General features: G+C 39.1%; 1 pseudogene; it reads left to right on the top strand.

The window, feature by feature from the left end:
• LOC129498453 (homeobox protein NANOG-like) overlaps positions 1-18,359 on the top strand; it is a 54,881-nt pseudogene extending 36,522 nt beyond the window's left edge.
• Positions 18,360-21,316: the final 2,957 nt, after the last annotated feature.

The following is a 21,316-nucleotide window of genomic DNA, read 5'->3' on the forward strand; positions in this document are numbered from 1 at the left end:
CCTAGCACACCACCCAGCAGCTAGTCATCATAAGTTACTCTGTTCCCTTCAGGTGACTTGAGGTAAGGGGCTCACAATCCAGCCCCCTTTCTAGCAGGTTTTTCTGCTTCTCCAAATACGTACAAATGAGATATGAAGTGTTAGATACGCTGGGATGTGAGGCACATGCTATACAAGCCCTGTCCACTTTCCAGGGAATCTGCGTGTGGAGCTTCTGTGTTTCATAACCCGTGGTCCAGAGGGGAGGCAGAAGCAATCCTGGTGTTGATGGCAGGGCTGCGGGGGTGCAGATGAGTAATCCTTTCTGGGAGGAAAGCAGATACGGCAGCCTGGAAAGCACACGTTCGGGGAGGCTGAGTAGGAGGATGAGCTTAGATGAGCAAAGACCACCATCCTGGGCATGTGATGCAAAGCCTCGGGAATGTGTCCGAATCCAATCCAGTGGCCGTCCTCATCATGCTCTGTAGCCCTCTGAGCCTCGGCAGCTGTCACGGTGACTGATGTGCGACACCCTGACCTTTGCTGACACTGTCCTTCCTTCTTGTCTTTCACCCACGGCTGTCCCTGTTTTCCACATCACGCTGGCTGATGGCTTATGGGTCTGTGGAGCTACTTGGGGGAAAATCCCATTCTCTGTCATCCTATTCCTGGGACTGTGATCTCCTACTGGTTTAGGTGATTGATGGGAACTCTCATTCTAGTAAAATACACTCTGCTCCTTTGCAAGGGTCCCTCCCCACATCAGCCATTGTCTTCGTGCCATTAAAGGAGGACCAGACTCTTCAGAATATATTCCTCACCAATGAGGAGCTCCCATGTATCTTGTGAGGCACCTCCGTATCCAATACGTCATCTGTTTTTCATGACGGCCCTCTGGGGAAGCCACACAAGGGTATTATTTCCTTTTCACTGATGAAGAAAACAAGGTTCCAAATGGTCTCTGGAATTCTCCCAAGTTCCATGACAAAGTAAGTGGCTATCAGAATCAGAACTCAAGTCAACTGAAAACCAGCTCATTGGCTGTCACCATGCTGGTTCTGGATTCCACTGATGTACTTCAATGGCTCCTACTGCTTAGCAACTTGGTCTTCCCTAATTTGTATTTGTTCTAGAAAGGCTATCAGCAAGAAGAGTTCTCTCTCCTGTACTCACCATATTTCATGAAATTGAGGAAAGGGAGTGCATGATTCGAATGGACAATTGGAGGTAGCTTCAAGAATCAGTTTGTACATTAAGTTTAGGGAGCTGCACCCAGCAGCCTCAGTCTGGGATTGCCTCCATCTCCCCTTTATGCTCTGACAGCACCCTGCATGCACATTTACAATGCGTGGAAATCATCTACTTATGCATTTCTCTCACTCCCGTAGACCCTTGAGTTCAGGGACCATGTTCAGGGACCATGTTATTCATCTTTGTATGTTGTGGTACCTGAACATGGCAAACTTGAAAATCATTGAATGATTGATTGAATATAAGATAACATAGTCAACGGTATTGAGAGTGAAAAGATATCTAAAGGTGATGCACCCTGACCCTTTTTTGACAGAGGAGGATGCTGAAGCTTAGAGAGTGAAGAAGGCACATTCAAGGTCAGAGAGACTAATATGAGGGAACAGGAGGCTGGTCACACTCCTCCAAAGACTGGTCTATACTGCTCAGTTCTGGCTGTCTAGCGTATTGTGCAAATTCTCTATCCTTTCGAATTACCCTGTTGAGTTACAGCTAAAGAGAATGAAGGATGCCCCAATCTATGTTGTTGGACAAATCTCCCCCTCCAGAAGTAACTGGAGTAATATTCTTCAGAAAAGCTTCTATATTCTATTACCCAGACTTCAGCAGTCACTAGCTCTTTGGTTCACCCTCTGTGGTCTCATAGCCACTTTGGTGGGCTATTTGTCCTTGCACCTTACTGATTCCCCTAAGAATGGATGTGATGCACCTCCTCTGCCATTCCCTAAGCATTGAGCACAAGGCTTAAAAATGCCTATCAAAAACATGAAGACAGCAAAAGGGAATTGCCAAGCCAGAAGGGGAAAACTAAATATTGGCTATTACACAGCAATGCTTCCTGGTGCCTACTTACTAAATCCCATCACAAAGGGGCGGTGGCTGCCTCTGTGCCTCTTCCACCTCTAGCCTCCCAACACGCTGCCAGGGTCTACTTTTCAGAGCTGCCTCTACTAGATCCTTTCCTTGAGTATTAGTCTCTTACTTCCAACTCTGATCTTTAGTCCTGCAAGAAAAAAATCTAAGAGGATCTTTTAATATAAAAAGGAAAATTCTTTGAGAAGATCTAGCTCACTCCCTACTTGGATGATTCATTAGGAGAATTTGTCAAGGCAGGTCTGAGGAATTTGCATTTGCATCCCTTCAACAGTACTGGCTACCCAAAGGCCAAAGTATAGGTAGTTATGTCCATAACCAGAACATTCCACAGAGGGAATGAAAGAAGATCAAGTGGCATTCCTCAAAGGAAATTCTCCTCCTTTATTAATCCATAGGAAGAAAATTCATGGTAAGCTAAGATAACCTATTTTGTTCAGGTGTTCAGCCCTAAAGCACTTTTCCCAAAACTTGGGAGCTGGTACGATAATCAGGTATGAATAGCTGATGGCATATATTTAGGATTTGTGTGTATTATTAACAATAATTAACATTTATTGAGTGGGTACTATATGCCAGGGACTGTGTTTAGCATTTTACATGCATTCTCTTACTTAATCCTTCCAAAATCCTATAAAAAGTCACAATGATGCATTCTGGGTGTGGTTTAGGGTGCGGCTGCTTCGTTGCCCAAATCCTACCATTCATCCCTCCTCTTCTCCAGAGTTCCTAGCCAAAGAGCATATTCACCAAAGGATCGGCAGCCAAATGGGAAAGTGCTGATATTATTAATGTCTGGGAAAGCCCACAAAGGAGAGCACAGATTAGGCCTGAGGCTTAGGAGAAGCAGACCTAGCATCTACTCACCCAGCCTTCAGCGTGCATAGAGGCGAGGACAAAGCACAGAACATGGTCAGCTTCCTAAAGGGATACCCAGAGTGAAAAACAATGGGTCATGGAATCTAACTTTAAAAGACTGTTGCTTCTCACAGAACCCTCTTGGGTTCTGGCCAGTTAGATGAATAATTACTGCTCCTTAGGAGGGATCCGGTGAAGTTAGAGAGAGGAGTGTGATATAAGGGGAGAAGCTGATCTCACTATAGGTCAAGGCAGATTAGTGAATACAGTGAATACAGAGCCATACCTGTGTCTCCCATCCCTATGTCACAGAGGAAGAAATCACAGCTCAGTGAGGTTAAATCTCTTGCCCATTACCACATGGCTAGAAAATGGTCTTCAAAGGCAGGCTCTCTGGTTCCAAATCCTTAACTTATAACAGCTGCCTAATGCTAGCACTTCTTAGTCATTGATTTTTGCTATCCCTGTTAGAGGACCTCAATCCTTCCTAAGTAATTCCCCATTGTTTCCAGGAACCTCCAAAGAATATCTCTCATTTTTGTTTCTTTTTTTTTTTTAAAGATTTTATTTATTTATTTATGTGCATGAGAGAGAGAGGGGGGCGGGGGCAGAGACACAGGCAGAGGGAGAAGCAGGCTCCATGCAGGGAGCCTGACATGGGTCTCGATCCTGGTTTCCAGGATCAGGCCCTGAGCTGAAGGTGGCGCTAAACTGCTGAGCCACCCGGGTTGCCCTCATTTCTGTTTCTGAACTTGGTTCACCTTCATCACATCTTACCTATCACTACTTGCTTTCCTGCTCTAGCATCTTTGGAGGTGTTACTATGAAGCTGCTAGCATTCCCCTTCCTTGGTTGTGGAGACCAACTGTGTTTCCCTGGGATCCATCTTTACCTATACCACCACCTTGACTTCAGAGGTCTCCAAGAGTCTAGAATCTTCTTGTACCAAATTTGTGCTGAATTCTATTCAGAAGGAGAATATCTTACTATTTCTTTGAGATGGGCTCTAAGGAAGTTCTGCAGCGTCTATATGAGCTTTAGAAAAATCGATTCCTTCAGTTTCTGTTTGCAGATTCAGACACTGTCTGTGGGACAGGTGAGGAAGATCATTCCTGAGGAAGTGAACTACTCAGTCACCCCCTTCTATTTTGGTGTCTGATATTTTGAACCAAATGCCCTTGCCCTTTATTTCTTGTGCCCAATCCCAGGATTTCAAGGTTTTATATTTCTGAATCCCAAGAACAGACCAGCTTTAATTCAACTGGAAAGGCTCATTAAGTCCTGAAAATGGTTTCATTGATTTTTAGAGAGAGCTACATGTGTCTTATTATTAATATGCAAGGAAGTGAAAAATAAATGCAAAGGGACCTCACTATTACTGGTCCTACAAGTGCTACTAAGTCCTCTATACATCATGCCATGGAAGCATGTGAATGAAGGGCAGCCATAGGCAAAAGCGCTTCTCTCATATGTTTGCTGAGGATTGGACTTTTTGACTTACCAGAGTCTTCTACCAGTCATTGCTCTCTAGTCTCTATCACCTGGCTCTGTCCTCTGTCCTTATTATGCTGATTTGCTCATTGGACATCCTCCTGGTACATCCTTCCCCCAAACACACAATCAACTCTCACCCTTCACGTCACCCATACTTCTGACTTAGAGACATTTTCTATCAGTTTTGGCTTCATGGAATGGACTCAGTTCCTCACAGTCCTCTCCAGTAGGGAAAGGAGTCTTACACAATTCTGGTTAGAAAGTTCAGATTTATAACTGTTTGCTGATTCAAAAGCAAAAACAGAAAACAAAATTAACAACCCAGATTTCAGATCGGCATGAATTAGAAAATGGTTCTTTACTAATGCCTTCTGATCTTTTCTTGCTAAGTACCTACTGTATGTAAGCTTTTACCATATAATGGTGATAGTGACCCCATACAGCTGGATAAGACAGAGAACTTCAAAAAGTACTAATACGGAAATATACATGTACTGAATTATATTCAAGATAATTTATTTGGATACATAACATGTACATTAACACAAATTACTTAATTGAAGGCAGTATGATGTAAGGACCATAAAAAGATATAAGCAAGTTGCTTATTCCAGCAAAGGCAATCAGAAAGGGTCTAGAAAATTTTTATTACATTTTGATATGAGTGGGGAATGGTGTTATTTTAAAAATGGGATTATTTTTGCAAGGATTCAAGTCCTTGCAAGCAGAGAGTTGAATCTGGCGTTATTTTGACCTGAATATAGAGTTTGTTTAGAGAAAAAGTGAGTATGAGCATAAACACATATTCTGTGTCTAGAAATGAAGAGCTTGGTTGCTGATGTCAAAAATTTCAAATTCCATTTCAGAGGTGGTGAAAAATCTTTGAAGTGTTCCCATCAGGGGAGCCCTGTGATTAGAAAATGATAGAGAGTGATTCTCAAGATCCTATCAGCAGTGTGGATAATAGAATGAGAGACAGACAAAGAAAGAAGCAGGAACAGCAGCTGGAATTCTCTTTGAACAGCCTGGAGGTCATGTGGGCATGTAGCAAAAAAACAAAAACAAAAATTAAAAAATCCAAAAACAAAAACCAACAACTTTCTGGGGCAAAGTTTTGTTTTTTTTTTGGGGGGGGGGGGCAAAGTTTTATAGTGAATAACATCTATTTCTCGTTTTCTTCTTGTAATATTCATTTTATTTCATTGCAGAAGGTTAGAAAAATACTGAAGAAAGTAAAATTAATTCATGACTTCCCAATTAAGAACACAGTAGTTTATATTTGTATCTATTTACTTCTAATTTTTTATCTGTGTAATTAAATTTTTCAGGGTTAGATTATATACACATTTGTTTTTTAAAAATTTAATGTCATAAGCGTTTTCTATATATGTTCATTATTACCTTTATGTCTTTTTTAAGAGTTTATTTATTTATTTGTTTATTTGTTTAGAGCATTAGGAGGGGCAGAGGGAGAGGAAGAGACAAAAATCTCAAGCAAGCTGTCTGCTGAGCATGGAGGCTGTTGCAGAACTCAATCCCATGACCCTGAGATCATGAACTAAGCCGAAACCAAGAGTGGGACACTTAACCAATTGAGCCACCCAGGCACCCCTTTGTTCATTATTATCTTAATCATCTTTTAGAAACATGACAGAAAATGGAATAGAAAAAATTATGTAATTATAGCTATCAATCATGTTAAAAATGAAAACATAAAGTCACAAAGAAGAAAACAAATGCAGCTTAATACCACCATTTAGAGATAAACACCAGTGAATATCCTTGAAGTGTATTTTAAGCATAAAAGTGAATTAAAAATTGGTACAGTACTGTATAACATGCTTTATAACTTTTTTTGCTTGTGATAAAAATCATCTAGAAGCGTTTTAAGTGTTGCATAATATCATGTAGATATACCATCACTTATTCATATCTGACGGTAACCATAATAATTTATTTATGATTCAGAGACAAAACTATACTCAAAGGCAGACTATTTCTTAACGCTCTCATTACCAATCAAGAAAGAAAGTCGCCAAGCATAAAAGACAAAAAGTTAGAAAGACACCAACAAAATGAACTTGAAAAAAGTAGTAGGAAGGATTAAATGAAGATAAAATCAATTACCATTGGACTAGGAAACAGAAAAACAATAGACAATAAATAGAGTTGGTAACACTGTTCTTTCAGACAAACAACGTTTGGGCTTCAGTCTTGGACTGTGTAAATCCTTCTTCCAGCTCCACTGACAGCTGTCAAGGGGAAACATTCTCAGTCAGCCTTAATTCCTGACTTCCCTTACTTTACTCCATATCAGTGATATGATTTTTAAATAATTCATAAATATGCAATGCATCTTGGTGACTAAATAAATATAAAGAGATTTTACAAAATTAGGAAGTTGCTATTTCAACTTGGAAAATATTTTAGACTAAAATACATCTTAGATAAGACAGATCTCACAAATATGAAAGATATATCATAAAATCCTAAGAATACATTCCATCTTAGATAAGACAGATCTCACAAATATGAAAGATATATCATAAAATCCTAAGAATACATTCCAGGGTTATAGGCTCTCAAACAGACTTTAAGTTTGGGAAACTGCTGGGGCACCTGGTTGGCTCAGTGGTTGAGCTTCTGCCTTTGGCTTGGGTCGTGATCCCAGAGTCCTGGGATTAAGTACCGCATCCGGGTCCCCGCAGGGAGCCTGCTTCTCCCTCTGCCTCTCTCTGTGTGTCTCTCATGAATAAATGATTAAATCTCTAATAAAAATAAAAAAAAGTTTGGGGAACTGTCTTAAGCTTTCTTCTTAGATTACTTCCATGAGGAACAAAGAAAACAAATGAATAGTCTCTTTAAAGAGGGAGGCAGTGGAAAGAGTAGCTTAGACAAGGGATGGTAACACGAGTCCAGTGTCAAACTCCAACATCAAACTCCTACTTTCATATTGTTTCTCTACCACTTACTGCCCCCATGGACTTGGGTGAACTAATCTCTCTGCACCTGTTTCTTCAACTGTAACATGAAACACTGAGGATGCTGTGCTTCCAAAAGACCTCTGAGATATAGGAAGAGAAAGGATCATTTTGAAAAACAATAGCAACCACTTTTAATAATTTTACAATCCAAGAAGTTCATCTTTTTTTCATGTCCTTAAAAAATCCTTTACAAGACTAGCTTGCTGAATTTATAAAATTAGTTTTGGATAGGTCACCAAGAACCAGCAGAATTCTGAAAACACATTTAGAATCATGAAAGTGGTCCATTGTTATGACGTGATTTCTTGTCTCTTAATGTTTATAGCTTCATGATATTTCCCCACAACCTGACTCGAATCTTCCTATTGAGATTATACTTTGAGATCAGAGGCTTTTCTATGAGGAAAAGGCAGCCATACCTAAATTTTTCTTATGTTTAACTACAAAAAAACCATTTGTTCATTCATTAGGATGGGGTTTTGACCTTGGGGCTTTTGCAATTTATAAGCAAGAACTCAATACAAAGCACACAAATGAACAAACAAACAAACAAACAAATAGATAGGGTTATTCAGAAAAAAGGCTTCATCTGCATTGAAGCTAGAATGCTTCTTTGGGAAAGTGATAATTGAGCTGTGTCTCTAAGAATGTAGTATTGTAGAACTTTATTGGGAGGGAGGAGGGTCAGCTTGAAGTGAAATAGTCCTTAAAAGCCTTATTTCATTATTCTAGGCAGTGAGGGTAAATTATTTTAGATTCATATGAAAACTTGTAACATGATACAGCTCATGTTTTGGAATATTATTTTAGCCCCCAAGTCATAGATAAGAGTTAGGAACATGGTGGTTGCTGTTGTGCCCTCCTTGCTCAGACTGAGATGGGAAGGCCTAGACAGGAGTGACATTGGAGGGGAACAGAGAGGCCTGCAGGCCTCTGTGTGTGTAACAAATGCTACCAAAAGAGAGCTTTCTCTTTCATTAACACCATCTCAAAAATGTGAAACACAATTCACTGGCATTGATTTACCTTTATTTACCTTCTCTAAAATAGCTGGCAGTTTCCATACGAATGATATCTACTTGGCATGTTAAATCGCTGAGACGTTTTCTTCCTTCAGTGGGTAAATAGGCATGCCTGAATAAATCTGGAAAGTCTTACTGTGTGACTGCATGAATGCTTTCCACAAAAGCCTTAAACTGGGCTATGTGCTTGTGTCTTTGTAATTGTTATTGATGTTGTAATAAACTAAAAATGTGATGCTCACCATGGAACACACCCAACCCTCTGCCTAAATATGAATTCATGCAAGAAAACACCACTACCTATCCTCACAGAAAGACTGGAACTCAATTTAGCTCAAAGATTGGAAGACAACTAATGCTTGAGCCAGTTAGACAAAAATGGCTATTTTTAACCATGGTATCAGTAGAAATGTCTTTTTTTTCTTTTAGTCTTTTAAAAAAAAATGGTTGCCGTTTATTTTAGGAGTAATCAGTTTATCATGGGTAGGATAACATTTCTGAGTACAAATTAGTTCTTTTTGAAGTTTAAGCTATGCTCTTGTAAGTTTTATTTCTGTGCCAATCCCTAGTACTGGGCAGTATTTGGAGATTGATTTTGCTACATCTCTCTCGGATCTAAATTTGGATATGAGAATAATAAAGATAAAATAGAAATATGTATTCATTCATTCATTCATTCATCCATTCATTTAATGAATATCTCCTATGTTCTAGACATTGTACTAAGTGCCAGGTGTAGAGTTAACATGGCCCTTGCCCTCCAGGAGCTTACATTTTCAAAGTAGTCTAAGCTATGCACATAAATATCTCTATTATAATTTATAATACTATGTGTGTCTATAAGAAAAATCCTGGAGCACAGAGAATGTTTATTCCATTAGAAGAATATGAAAAATATTCACAGAGAATATGACATTTTAGATGAGTCTAAGGAATAAGTAGAGAAATGGGAAGAACATTCCAGAAGGAAGAGAGAGCATGTGCAAAGAAGTGGAAGTGCAAAATGTCTCAGGAAGAGAGCACAGGCAAGTAGAAAATGCACAGAGAGACAGAGCTATGTCTGAGGCGTGCTCACTCCTCTGAAAACTGAGGAACCTTGGGCAAGTTAGTCAATCTCCTTGAAAACATAATAACAGCTATCTTGAAGTATATTCTTTGATTAAATGAGATAATGATTAAATGATGCCTTGAGCATGGTCAATAAATATAGTGTAATGTTATTCAAGAGGAATATATGTTTCCTGGAGGTAGAACATAGGGTGTCTAGGTAAGAATGGAGAGGAAACTGAGATTGCAAAGATAGGTTGGGACCAAATCATGTGAAAGTAAAGCTAAGTAGTTTAGATTTTATTCTGAGGGCAATCAGGACCCACCAACTTTTTAAGCAGGTCTTGGTTGTGGCCAGATTTTTGTTCTAGAGAGGTCAACCTGGGACAGGGATGAGAATAGACAGTGGAAGAGTGAAACTAAGCATAGACTGGAAAGCTCTTGTAGTGACTCAGGTCAGAGAGGCTGAGGATTTTAACTCTCATTGGCTGTGTGTTATAGGGAGGAAGTGGGTCCCCACAAGAAATGTAATGCACAAACATACACCAAACTGGAAGGGTTTGGGACTACTAGTATGTAGAAGTGAAAAGTCCTAAATTATCTCTCAGCAAGACACTGAGGAGTACAGGCGGCTTGGTATTTTCTTCTGCAGTAGCACAAATACATCTGCTTATTCGTCGTCCAGCTGCTTGGAGTTGGAAGAAACTAAACCTGCATTGAGAGGGAACATGGCTATTTTCTGCAGCTAAGTCATTCCTCAGCACATGGGAGTGTAGAAGGAATTTAATTGTGCCATTTCCTAAACTTTTTAGTGTTTATCGACAGATGCTTATCAGGAGAGGGAGTTGAATTATCTAGTAGATTCCATCCTCATTTTACACATGAAGACACTGAACTCAGAAGCAGGAAGTAACCTATCTCAGAATCAGAGAATGTGCAAAGCACAAGAGCCAGGACTCAAATCCAGGATTTTCATTCACCTATTGCACTCTATTTATACCCTTGATCTGATACATTGCTGAGAATGCAGACAAATATCACTAATAGCTACAAGGTGAGCATTAACTTTGTCCATCTCCATCAGAACAGAAATGAATTGTTTAACTTTCCTTTTAAAGCTTAAATGCTAACTGAAAGTCAATCAAATGGAGCTAAAACACCTTGTGGTTTCTATGTAAATTAGTAGTAAAAATTAGTTAATTTATATAAAAATATTTTTAAAAACTATTAGGGCATATTGCTGGAGTAAAGTCAAGCAAAATGATTTTTAGTTTTCTTAGCACTGATTACATATCCATGGGAGTTTGTTTATAAAACAATGAACCACAGGCTACCAATTAGAATTAAGCTAAGAATCATTCTTAATGAATGAAAAATGTTAGCTCCACCAAATTTGGGGTATTTTAGCAAGAGAACTATTATTAGAACACATGTAAGGTTAAAAGTCTCTGTCCTTTCCAGACACTCATCATTTACCCTTTTTTCTAGGGAACAAAATATTGAATAGAATTCTAAGTCACTGATACTTCTCTTTTTAAGGGCCATTTAAATAATCAGTTTAGATATAACCATTTTACCTATTTCCCTTCCATCTTAAACAGTATATTTGGGAACCATTCAAGAATCAGCTGGGTTGGAATCATCATAAGGAATACAGAATCACAGAATTTTATGTCTGGAAGTATCTTTGGATATGATCTGTGGTTTTGATCTCCCATGTGATGAAATGTCTAGAGTGTGGTCATGAGATCTGCCAGTAGGACAGGTAGAATGAATGCAAACCTACTGGGGGCCTCTGGCTTAAAGGCGGAGCTATATTTCTCATCCTCAGGGACTTCAGAGTATTTAATGTAGAAGGGAGTTTTAAAACTGGGCCAGGGGCTCCTGGGTGGCTGAGCTGGTTAAGCCCTGGACTCTGGATTTCTTCTCAGGTCATGTTCTCAGAGTCCTGGAATGAGAGGCCCACATGCTTGAACTACTCGCTCAGCTGGGAGTTTGCTTGTCTCCCTTTCCCTCTGCCCCTCCCCCTACTCATGCTTGCTCTCTCTCTCTCTCTCTCTCTCTCTCTCTTTCTCTGAAATAAATAAATAAATCTTTTAAAAACATTTAAAAGGGCCAGATGAAAAGTGCAATAAACGTTGCTGACTGGGGCACAGAAGAAAGCAATAGATTGGGAAAAAAATTGATCTGGGTTTGAATTGCAGTCCTTTACTACCCTGGATTAAGTCTCTCTGTTACTGGTGGTGGTGGTGGTATTTTGCTTCAGTTACCTGATTTGTAACCAGGTGATCACTATGAATGTCCCTTTAAGTTCTGACCTATGATTGTGTGGTTCTTCCATTGAGGATGAGTTGCTTAAAGCAAAAGCAGAATTCAGAATAGCCTGAATTATGAGTGACCCAATGTCATTCAGAAAATCAAACATTCAAATTCACTCTCATTTCAATCTGTTTTTTTTTTATTTCAAAAAGTGACATTCAATGAGTACTTACTAAGTGCCAGAGTATGTGCAAAGCACATTATTAAATGTGTTCACTCATTAAATCTTTCAACTCCATGAAGTAGGTACTATTTGGTCTTAACAACTTCTTCACATCATAGGATATTTTTGTCTTGTATCTAATAGGAAACTTAAGCAACCTTGCTAGTGTTACTGTAAGCAGGATGTGAATCCAAGACAGCCATCTGAAAGCATTACCAGAGCATCTCTCTTGATGGGAGAGAGCTCATTGGCCATGCATGTTTTTGCCCTGACCAATGATACAACCTCCTGCCCAAAGTTACCAGTATCACTAGGTTGGTTGGCAACAAGTCTTAGGAAGTTTACATCATCCCTATATTTTTGAAGTTACTAAATGTGAAAAATATCATGACCTCAGTGTTCCCTTGCTAAGCCAGATTCATAACATTACCACCACCTGCTCTTCCAAAGGTTTCCATTTAATGCAGGTTTAAAAATAAGGACTCTGAACTCTCTCTTGCTTTCTTTAGAGAAAAGGTGTAAGTCTGGTTGGAGTGTTTAAGAAATTCCAGGGTGATGCAGTGGAAAGAACTTGTCTCAGTACTGCCACATGACCTTGGGCAAGTCAACCTCACGGGCTTTCACTTTTCTCCATCTCTATAACAGAGTGATTGAATAAAACAATTTGGTTGGAGGAGAAGGGATCTGGATTGGATTATGTATAAGTTTATTGGTCTTTAAAATCCACAGAAAAACCTTTAAAACCAAAATATACAGTAGTTGGTAAACATGTATTGGCTACTGAAATGCTTAAGGCAGAGAATTAAAAATCTTTTAATTCCTCTTTGTATCTACTTCCCTCCCTCCCTTTCTTCTTTCTGTCCATCCCCCTCCTCCTTTTTCCCCCATCTGGACAGTACTTTAGGTGCAAGGGATGCTGTTGTGAATAAAATAGGCAAGGATTCTCCTGTCATGGACCACACATTCCCATGGGGGAAAACAAAAAGGTAGTAACAAGTAACCCAATAGTGATAATAGGGGCCATGGACAAAATACAGTGGGAAAATGGGTTTAAAACTGGTAGTTGTGGGATCCCTGGGTGGCTCAGCAGTTTAGCGCCTGCCTTTGGCCCAGGGCGTGATCCTGGAGACCCGGGATCGAATCCCACGTCGGGCTCCCGGCGCATGGAGCCCGCTTCTCCCCCTGCCTGTGTCTCTGCCTCTCTCTCTCTCTCTCTCTCTCTCTCTCTCTGACTATCATAAATAAATAAAAATTAAAAAAAAAAACACTGGTAGTTGCGGGCAGCCCCGGCGGCTTAGCGGTTTAACACCACCTTCAGCCCGGGGTGTGATCCTGGAGACCCGGGTTCGAGTCCCGCGTCGGCTCCGTGCATGGAGCCTGCTTCTCCCTCTGCCTGTGTCTCTGTCTCTCTCTGTCTCATTTGCTGTGTCTCTAATAAATAAATAAAAACTTAAAAAAAACTGGCGGTTGCAAATAGAGACATTTAGATTTTAGAGACAGTGGTTGAGATGAATTTCTCTGAAGAGGAAACATTTTGCTGGAGATTGGAATGATGAAATGGAACTGACATTGTTCTGGGGAAGAACATCACTGAAAAGACTTGGCACATGCAAAGGGGCTGAGAAAGGCATGAGTATGGCCTGGTCAGAAATCAAAAAGAAGGCCTAAGGTCAACAGCATAGTGAACATGGAAGAGAGTAGAAGAATGAGAGCAGAGAGGTGGGATCCGCCAGGCCATTTAGAGCATCTTAGGGAGTTTAGTTTTTATTCCAAGTATATTTGAATGTCATTGAAGTGTTTTAAGCAGAGGTAAGGTATTGTTCACATTTTAATTTTTTTTTTTAAGTAGGCTTCAAACACAATGTGGGGCTTGAACTGATGACCCTGAGATCAAGGGTCACACACCCTACTGAACAATCCAGTCAGGTACGTCTTAGTCACATTTTTAAATGGCTGTCCTAACTGCAATGGATTATAAGGGCTAGAGTAGAAGCAGGAAGATGGGTTAGGAAAAATAACATAAATGGATCAGGATCACTCAAAACCAAGATCTAGAGAATGGGAGTAACCTGAAGGATGATTGGAAGTAGAACTTGAACATGAATCTGGTTTGAATGCCTCCAGTAATGTGTAACCCAATGTCTTTTAAAGTAGCCTACTTTATTTTTTGACAACTTTATCTCTCAGAAACTATATGCTATGATCACAAAATACAGTAAGTGCCTAGTAAGTGTTATTTCTTCCATCTTTTCCCAGTAGTGTTTATGCATGTGCCCTAGATTCATCCTTTTGGGTCATAACCAAAAGACCTAATTATAACCCCCTGCAAGTATGGAAACTTATTGACCATCCCCTTTTCCTTTAATCAGTCTAATTGTGCACAGCTTCATACTCACTTAGTGACAGGACAACAGTTATTCTGCTGTCCCACAGCCTAATTACTATAGGTATACAATTCTTGTTACACATATGCTGGAATAGCGCTGTGACTAAAGTATTATTGGGCTTTGCCTAACTAGATATAGTGAAAAGGGCCTCGGTATTGGTGAGTTAGGCTGAGTCAGCTTGTTATCAACTACCAAATCCCACTAGTTGCTAGAGACACAGGTATTTCCCTCAAGCTAAGCCAAGTAGGCTACCCTTAAGTAGCTTTAGTCACATAGTGACCAGAAGACAGCATATTCTAGGTGAACAGGGACATGGTTCCAGCCATATGGAGGGATGGGGCTCTGTCTGGAAAGGAAGGAACCAGGCAAAAGGTCTAGGAAATTGCCGAAGACCCACAGCTGTGAAACAGCCATTTTGGGAGACTGGTGTGCAATAGCTTAGGGCTTCAATTTTTTGAAGCCCATTTACTAATAAAATTGTCAGATATTTGTACTATATAAGCTAGACTTTTTTTCCCTGTTTTTTTCCCCTCCCAATTGGCCTTTGGTATTGATAATTTTGAACAATTATTTTGTTCTTTTTAAAGGTCTTATTTATTTATTTATTTAGTTAGTTAGTTGAAAGACTATGAGTGGGGGGAGGGAAGAGGGAAAGAATCTCAAGTAGACTTTGCACTGAGTGCAGAGCCCAACGTGAGGTTTGATCTCAGGACCCTGAGATCATGACCTGACTGAAACCAAGAGTCAGATGCTTAACCAACTAAAACTAAGCCATCCAGACACCCCAATTTTGAACAATTTTATCTTATCTCAGCTATTTTCTGAGGAACCAAGAGATGGGATACAGAATCACATCTGGCATAAAATTAAAGGGAAGCACCTCATCTCTGAGATGCAGCATTATTGGCTAAGAAATCATTAGGAGTTGGGCTAAAGGGGAGAGAATCTAGTGATCCTTTTCTTTGTACTTTTCCAGATAAAGGTTTTGCTTTGATTCTTACATATTACGTTTTATTTTAAATAATTGAAGCATTTTCCTTTGCATCCTTGCCATCCTAGTCGCTCTTCCAAACAGGTGCCCTAGTTCAGTTATTTTCAAAAGTGTGGTCCTGGGATGCCTGTGTGGCTCAGTGGCTGAGCATCTGCCTTTGGCTCAGGGCATGATCCCGGTCCAGTGATCCAGGTCCAGGGATCAAGTACCACAGCAGGCTCTCTGCAGGGAGCCTGTTTCTTCCTCTGCCTGTGTCTCTGCCTCTGTGTCTCTCATGATTAAATAAATAAAATCTTAAACAGACACACACACACACACACACACAAGTGTAGTCCTCAGACCAGAAGCATCACGGCAACATCTGGTAATTGTTAGAAATGCAAATACTTAGACTCCAACCACTCCTCAATGTGGCACTCTTGGGGTAGGGCCCAATAATTTCTGTTTAACAAGTCCCCAGATAATTCTGATACACACTTAAGTTCAGAAATTCCCTGCTCAAATTGGTCCTAAAATGAGGACCTCAGAAGAGTTCCACACTTCACCTGGGTGAGGCAGATCAAGAAATCCTGCTCCTTCTGTGGGCTCAAGGTCAATCTAGGGTTAGAAACCAGTTCTTTTAGGTTGTACACCACGATTCTTTTCATCATATGCTCTGAACCTCAATCCTGGTAAAGAATCACAATGCTAAAGATAACTGCTAACATCATCTTTCCTTTAGTTTTGTGGGTTTACCAAATTAAAAAGGAAATAGCAGTTGGTAATTTCACATCTAGAAGTAGAATTTAAAGAAAGTAATCAGAGAAGTACACACAAATCTGATAGATATTCATTTAGACATGATTTATGACAGAAACTTAAAACTATACAGTGGAGAAACTGAATAAGTAAGTTTATAATATATCCAAACATTCTAAAACAGCACAGTCATTAAAACTCATTTTTTTCCAATGATACATACTGATATAGAAAAATACATACTATCAAAGTACAAAAGTAGAATATAAAACTGGATGTTTACAATAAACCTGATGTTTTAAACAAATATGACTGCAGATTCTATTAATAGAAGAAAAATAGAAAAAATAAAAGGAAAAATAGAAGAAAATGTATCCACATTTAAAAAGTATTAGTCACTGAGTAACAGTATAGTGATGTCTTTTTCTTCTTGCTTTTCTTTCTGCTTAACATTTCTTCAATGATTTAATTTTTTCAACTTCATTATGGAAAAAAAAAAGCTGACGAGTGGTTATCCCATCAGGCATACTAATGCTGGTTTCTTATTACAATATTAGCATGACATTTCTGGATAAACTCAGGCAACAGGACCTGTATATGCTCTTCTGTCCTCCATTCTAATCCAGGATATTAATCCATGAATGAAAGGTGATTTTTTTTGAAAGGTGTTTAATTAGTGTAAAGAACTCAGACATATTTGAGAACCATTATTAAATATAATTATCAACCATGAAATTTCTAGTTTCTAGTCATATGTCTGAGCAGTATTAAATACCAAAAGAGACGACAGTTGGAACTTCATTTTCCACCCAGTTGCTGTATTTTTGCATATTTATTCTTCATCTATACAGCAATGTGACAGACAACTATTTTAGGGATTATCAAGAGCTTTCATCTCATGATCCTCTGATCAAGTTCTATTTTTTTTTTCAACATGGCTTAGCCAAAGTTAAGAGGAATGTGTTGTTTTCATAAATTTCAAGAAATGCTATGTTCGATATCGTAGAATAAGAATTAGAATAATAAGCATTATTACCAGGAGAAATGCTAATATCTATAGCTACACTTTACTCATACTTATAAACCTCATTAAAGGAAAGAGAAAAAGATGACAACTATGGGCTACTGGCAATAAATCCATTCATTAATTAAAAAAATATTTATCCAGAGACAAGGTTAACTGAGAACTTGCAAGGCAACATGAATGTGGATGCAGCTCAACCCCAATGCCTGCCTGGCCCTGAACACCCAATTCTAGGGACTCTTCTCCAATGCCTGAGATTTATGGGCCTGAAGAAAATTATGCATCCTTGCAAATGTCATCTGCTGAGACAACCCACAGAGGGACCATCTCTCCTCTTTCTTCTTCCATGGATCTGCTCATTCAGGACGGCTCTGATTCTTCCACCAGTCCCGGAGTACTGTCCACTTTGGTAGAGGAGAGCATGGTGAAGAAGGAAGGTATGACCCAGGGCAGAAACAGATCAGAACTGTGTTCTCTTGGGGCGCCTGGGTGGCTCAGTTAGGTAAGCATATGCCTTTGGTTCAGGTAATGATCCTGGGGCCCTGGGATTGAGCTCGGCCTTTCTCTCCCCTACTGCACCCCCCCTCACCTGTGTTATCTCTCTCTCTCTCTCTCTCTCTCAAATAAATGAATAAAATATTCTAAAAAAATGTTCTCTCAGACCCAGCTATATGTCCTCGATGGTAGATTTCAGAGATAAAATACTTTAGTCTCCAGCAGATTCAAGAACTTTCCAACATTCTGAGTCTTAGCCATAAGCAATTTAAGACCTGGTTCTCGGACCAGAGAATGAAATGTAAGATGTGGCAGAAAAACAACTGGTCAAAGAATAGAAGAGTATGACTCGGAACAGCTCAGCAACTACAGAATACCCAGGCTTCTATTCCTAGCACCAGGATACCTGAGGAACACTCCTGGAAACCTTCCAATATGGACAACCCAGACCTGGAATAACCCAGATTGGAGTAACAAGACCTGGAAGAGCCAGTCTTGGGGCAACCTTTCCTGAAACAGTCAAACCTGGTACCCCCAAGCCTGGAGCAGTCAGCTCCACAACCGGGAAGAGGGATCCTTGCAGCCCAACATCCTGAATTTCCAGCAAAATTGTGTCAGCAATTTGGAGTTCATCTGAGAAACTGCTGGGGAAAGCCATAGTATAATACAGTAATTCACTAAGTACCCAGCAAATAATGGATTTATTCTCAAATTACTCTGAACCTATAACCTGAAGATGTGTGATGATGAATTTACTATTAAATCTCAATTTGGGCCGTGGCTGAATTACTTCTAGGATCTGTATTTTAGGGTCCAGTATCTCTGCCTTGATACTTTGTTTCTCATTATGCTTATCATGTCCATTGAGGAGGTAAGATTGGAGTCTAATCAAGGAGTTTTCAGGAGCAATGGCTGCTACAGACAGCATGATAAAAGATGTTTCTGACTGTAGATAACTAGATATAATACTAATTTGGATATCTTTAGGCTTTAGAATCTAACTTCAAGAATAGTAAGTAAAAATACACAGACATGTGATGAAGGATTATTTATATTTTCTGAGATTGTGAGACTTTACTTGTTGATAACATCAATTGTCATAGTGAATATTTAAGCTAAATGTGCTTCATCGATTTCCTCTGCCCCTTTGCGTTGTTTTACTGCAGCTGCTAATTTGTTCATTATTCTAATAGTTGTAGAAAGATGTTTTGTATTTTAATGTATCATGATAATAGTACCAGTTTGTCTGGTTGGTTTATAGGTTTAAGTACAAATAAATAAAATACCCACTTAAAAACTATTTATTGAGTGCTTGCTATGTGCCAGGCACTGTGGTAACCATGGCTATAAAAGCACATCATGAAGATTATACTATAGTCTAACAGAACTTATAAAACATTATTAGACAGTGGAACTCAAATGAAAGTAAAAAAAAAAGAGAGATTGGATCAGAAGAGAACTATGGGTCAATGTTATGAGCATTTAGAAAAGGAATGTATTCCCATTCAGACTTGAAGTTCTTTTTAGAATTCCGTGTTAAGGAGATTATGAAGAAGAAATCTTTCCAAAAGAAGCATAAGCAAGGATTTGGGGTGGAAAAATACATCACATACATGGAAAACACAAGTAATTTTCTTTTGCTAGAGAATACATCCTCCCTTAAGAGTGCCATTTTAAGCTTTACCCACCTAGAACAGCATATAGTAAGCCCTAAGTAACCTCTTTTGATTGTTATACTTGGAATAAGTCTCTTTTTTAGAGACAAGAGGAATATAGTTTGGCTGCCCTGAGAATGGCCTCTGCCCATCTACACATTTTCTCAAACTCCAAATCAACTAACCAACCAAACCAAAAAATCCAACTGTGAAGAAATCTTTAAAAATAATTCAGTTAGACTACATTCTCTTGAAGAGGACATAGAGGAATTACCATAGTCCATCACACACTGAAATTTTTGGAAATTTTTTTTTTTACTCTTTTTTCCCTTGCCTGCCTTCCTTTTGTGATGTGGCTCATTCTTAGAAAAGAGTGAACAAGGAGTGCAGTCAGCTTTTCTTCCTGTGGTGTAAGAATTTCTCTCTAGGAAACATTCTCACTCTACTCTGGTGAATAAAAGTATCCAACTTCTCTAGGATAGGATCAGAACGAGAGGTAGAAGAGGGAAATAGAGGAGTGAACAAAAAAGTTCCTGAATTACACGGGCTTGCAGTGTGTTACTCATTCGGTCCTTCCATCATGTGGTGGCTGATAGGGCTGAGACTCAAACACCACTGGCTTCTTCCAGAACACTTGTTGTTTTTTTGTTTTCCTTCATGAAATCAGTCTGCCTAGTAAATCAGGAGAGGGCAGTGATAAAGAAACTAAATTGGGGGTGGTGGACCTGACAGGAAAATGCTGTGAAGGAAGAAAGATTTGAAAACTGATTTCTGTTTTGTTTTGTTTTGTTTTTAAATCATAGAATATCCTGATAGGTGATAATCTGCGACCTTTCAAAGAACACTGTTAAAGAAGGCAGGGTATAGAGGATCCCAGCAAAGGAGCCAAGGATTATAGTGCTGATGACTTTTGCAGAAGTTTTGACCCTAAGGAGAGATTGGTTTGGCCATGCAGCAGCTCTGGAAGGAAGGTTTGGCACCACTGTTTTCAGATAGGAAAGATGGGTTCCCTTTGTGAAGGATTCATTCCTTCTGAAGCAGGGCTTCCCTAATGAAGTCGTAAATTAGCCTGACCTGAAGATATTTAAAAAATGCAAATGCCCACCCTTATGCCAACTCCTCTTGTAATTAGTCAGGGATGAAGTCTGGCGTTCTAGTCAGTCTATTGCTAGAGCTCCCCAGGCAAATCTAATGTGGAGTCAGGGTGAGAATCCTGCTCTGAAGAGATTGAAGAATCAAAAGAAAATAGAAATGATAATAAAAAAGGGCCAAATATTTATAATTAAAATAACCAGTAATTTTCTTGTATTTATCAGAAATTTTATAGATATCCAAAACACTTGTTTTTATTTTTATTTCAGTAGTATTCCTGATGGTAAAAATTGTTTAAAAGAGAAAGTGACAAAATAACAGATGTCTGGGTAATTGTATATAGGTGGAGTTGTTGGTTTTTGTTTTTTTTTTTTTCTGTTCCTTTATATTTTTTGGTTCTCCCCAAACAGATTTAGAATGTGCTAATTTTATAATCAGAAGATATAAATAAGGACCAAAGCAAAAATCTGCCTATTGAATCATTTTATCTATGATATATAGAAATACATACTTATACTTGCATGATAATTTGAGAGAGAGATTCATATAAGAAAAGTCCCTTAAACATAATAGCAATTCAAACTTTAAGAAATTTTTACCATTGGCTTTAAATATCATCTGTCTTTGTTAATAAAAAAAAATCCATTCACAGGGTCACCAAATGCTAGTGACCCATGAATATTTTGTATTCATCCTTTTCACTCACCACAGTTCCTGGTATTTTCATTAGCCCCATATTATAAAGGCACAGATGGGCCAATTAACTTGGCCAAGATCTAAGAGAATACAAAATGGCAGAGGTAAGATTTGATCTGTCTTGCCCTATGACCTAGACAGTGTGCCTGGTGTTCATGGGCCCACTTGATTTTTGGACCTCACATACATCTGGGAGATTGGTTATTGTTTCATCAGGAAGTCTTGATCACTTATTTTAAGGGCCAAGC

Source organism: Nyctereutes procyonoides, unplaced genomic scaffold, assembly GCF_905146905.1.
Source record: "Nyctereutes procyonoides isolate TBG_1078 unplaced genomic scaffold, NYPRO_anot_genome, whole genome shotgun sequence".
Classification (NCBI taxonomy): Eukaryota; Metazoa; Chordata; class Mammalia; order Carnivora; family Canidae; genus Nyctereutes; species Nyctereutes procyonoides.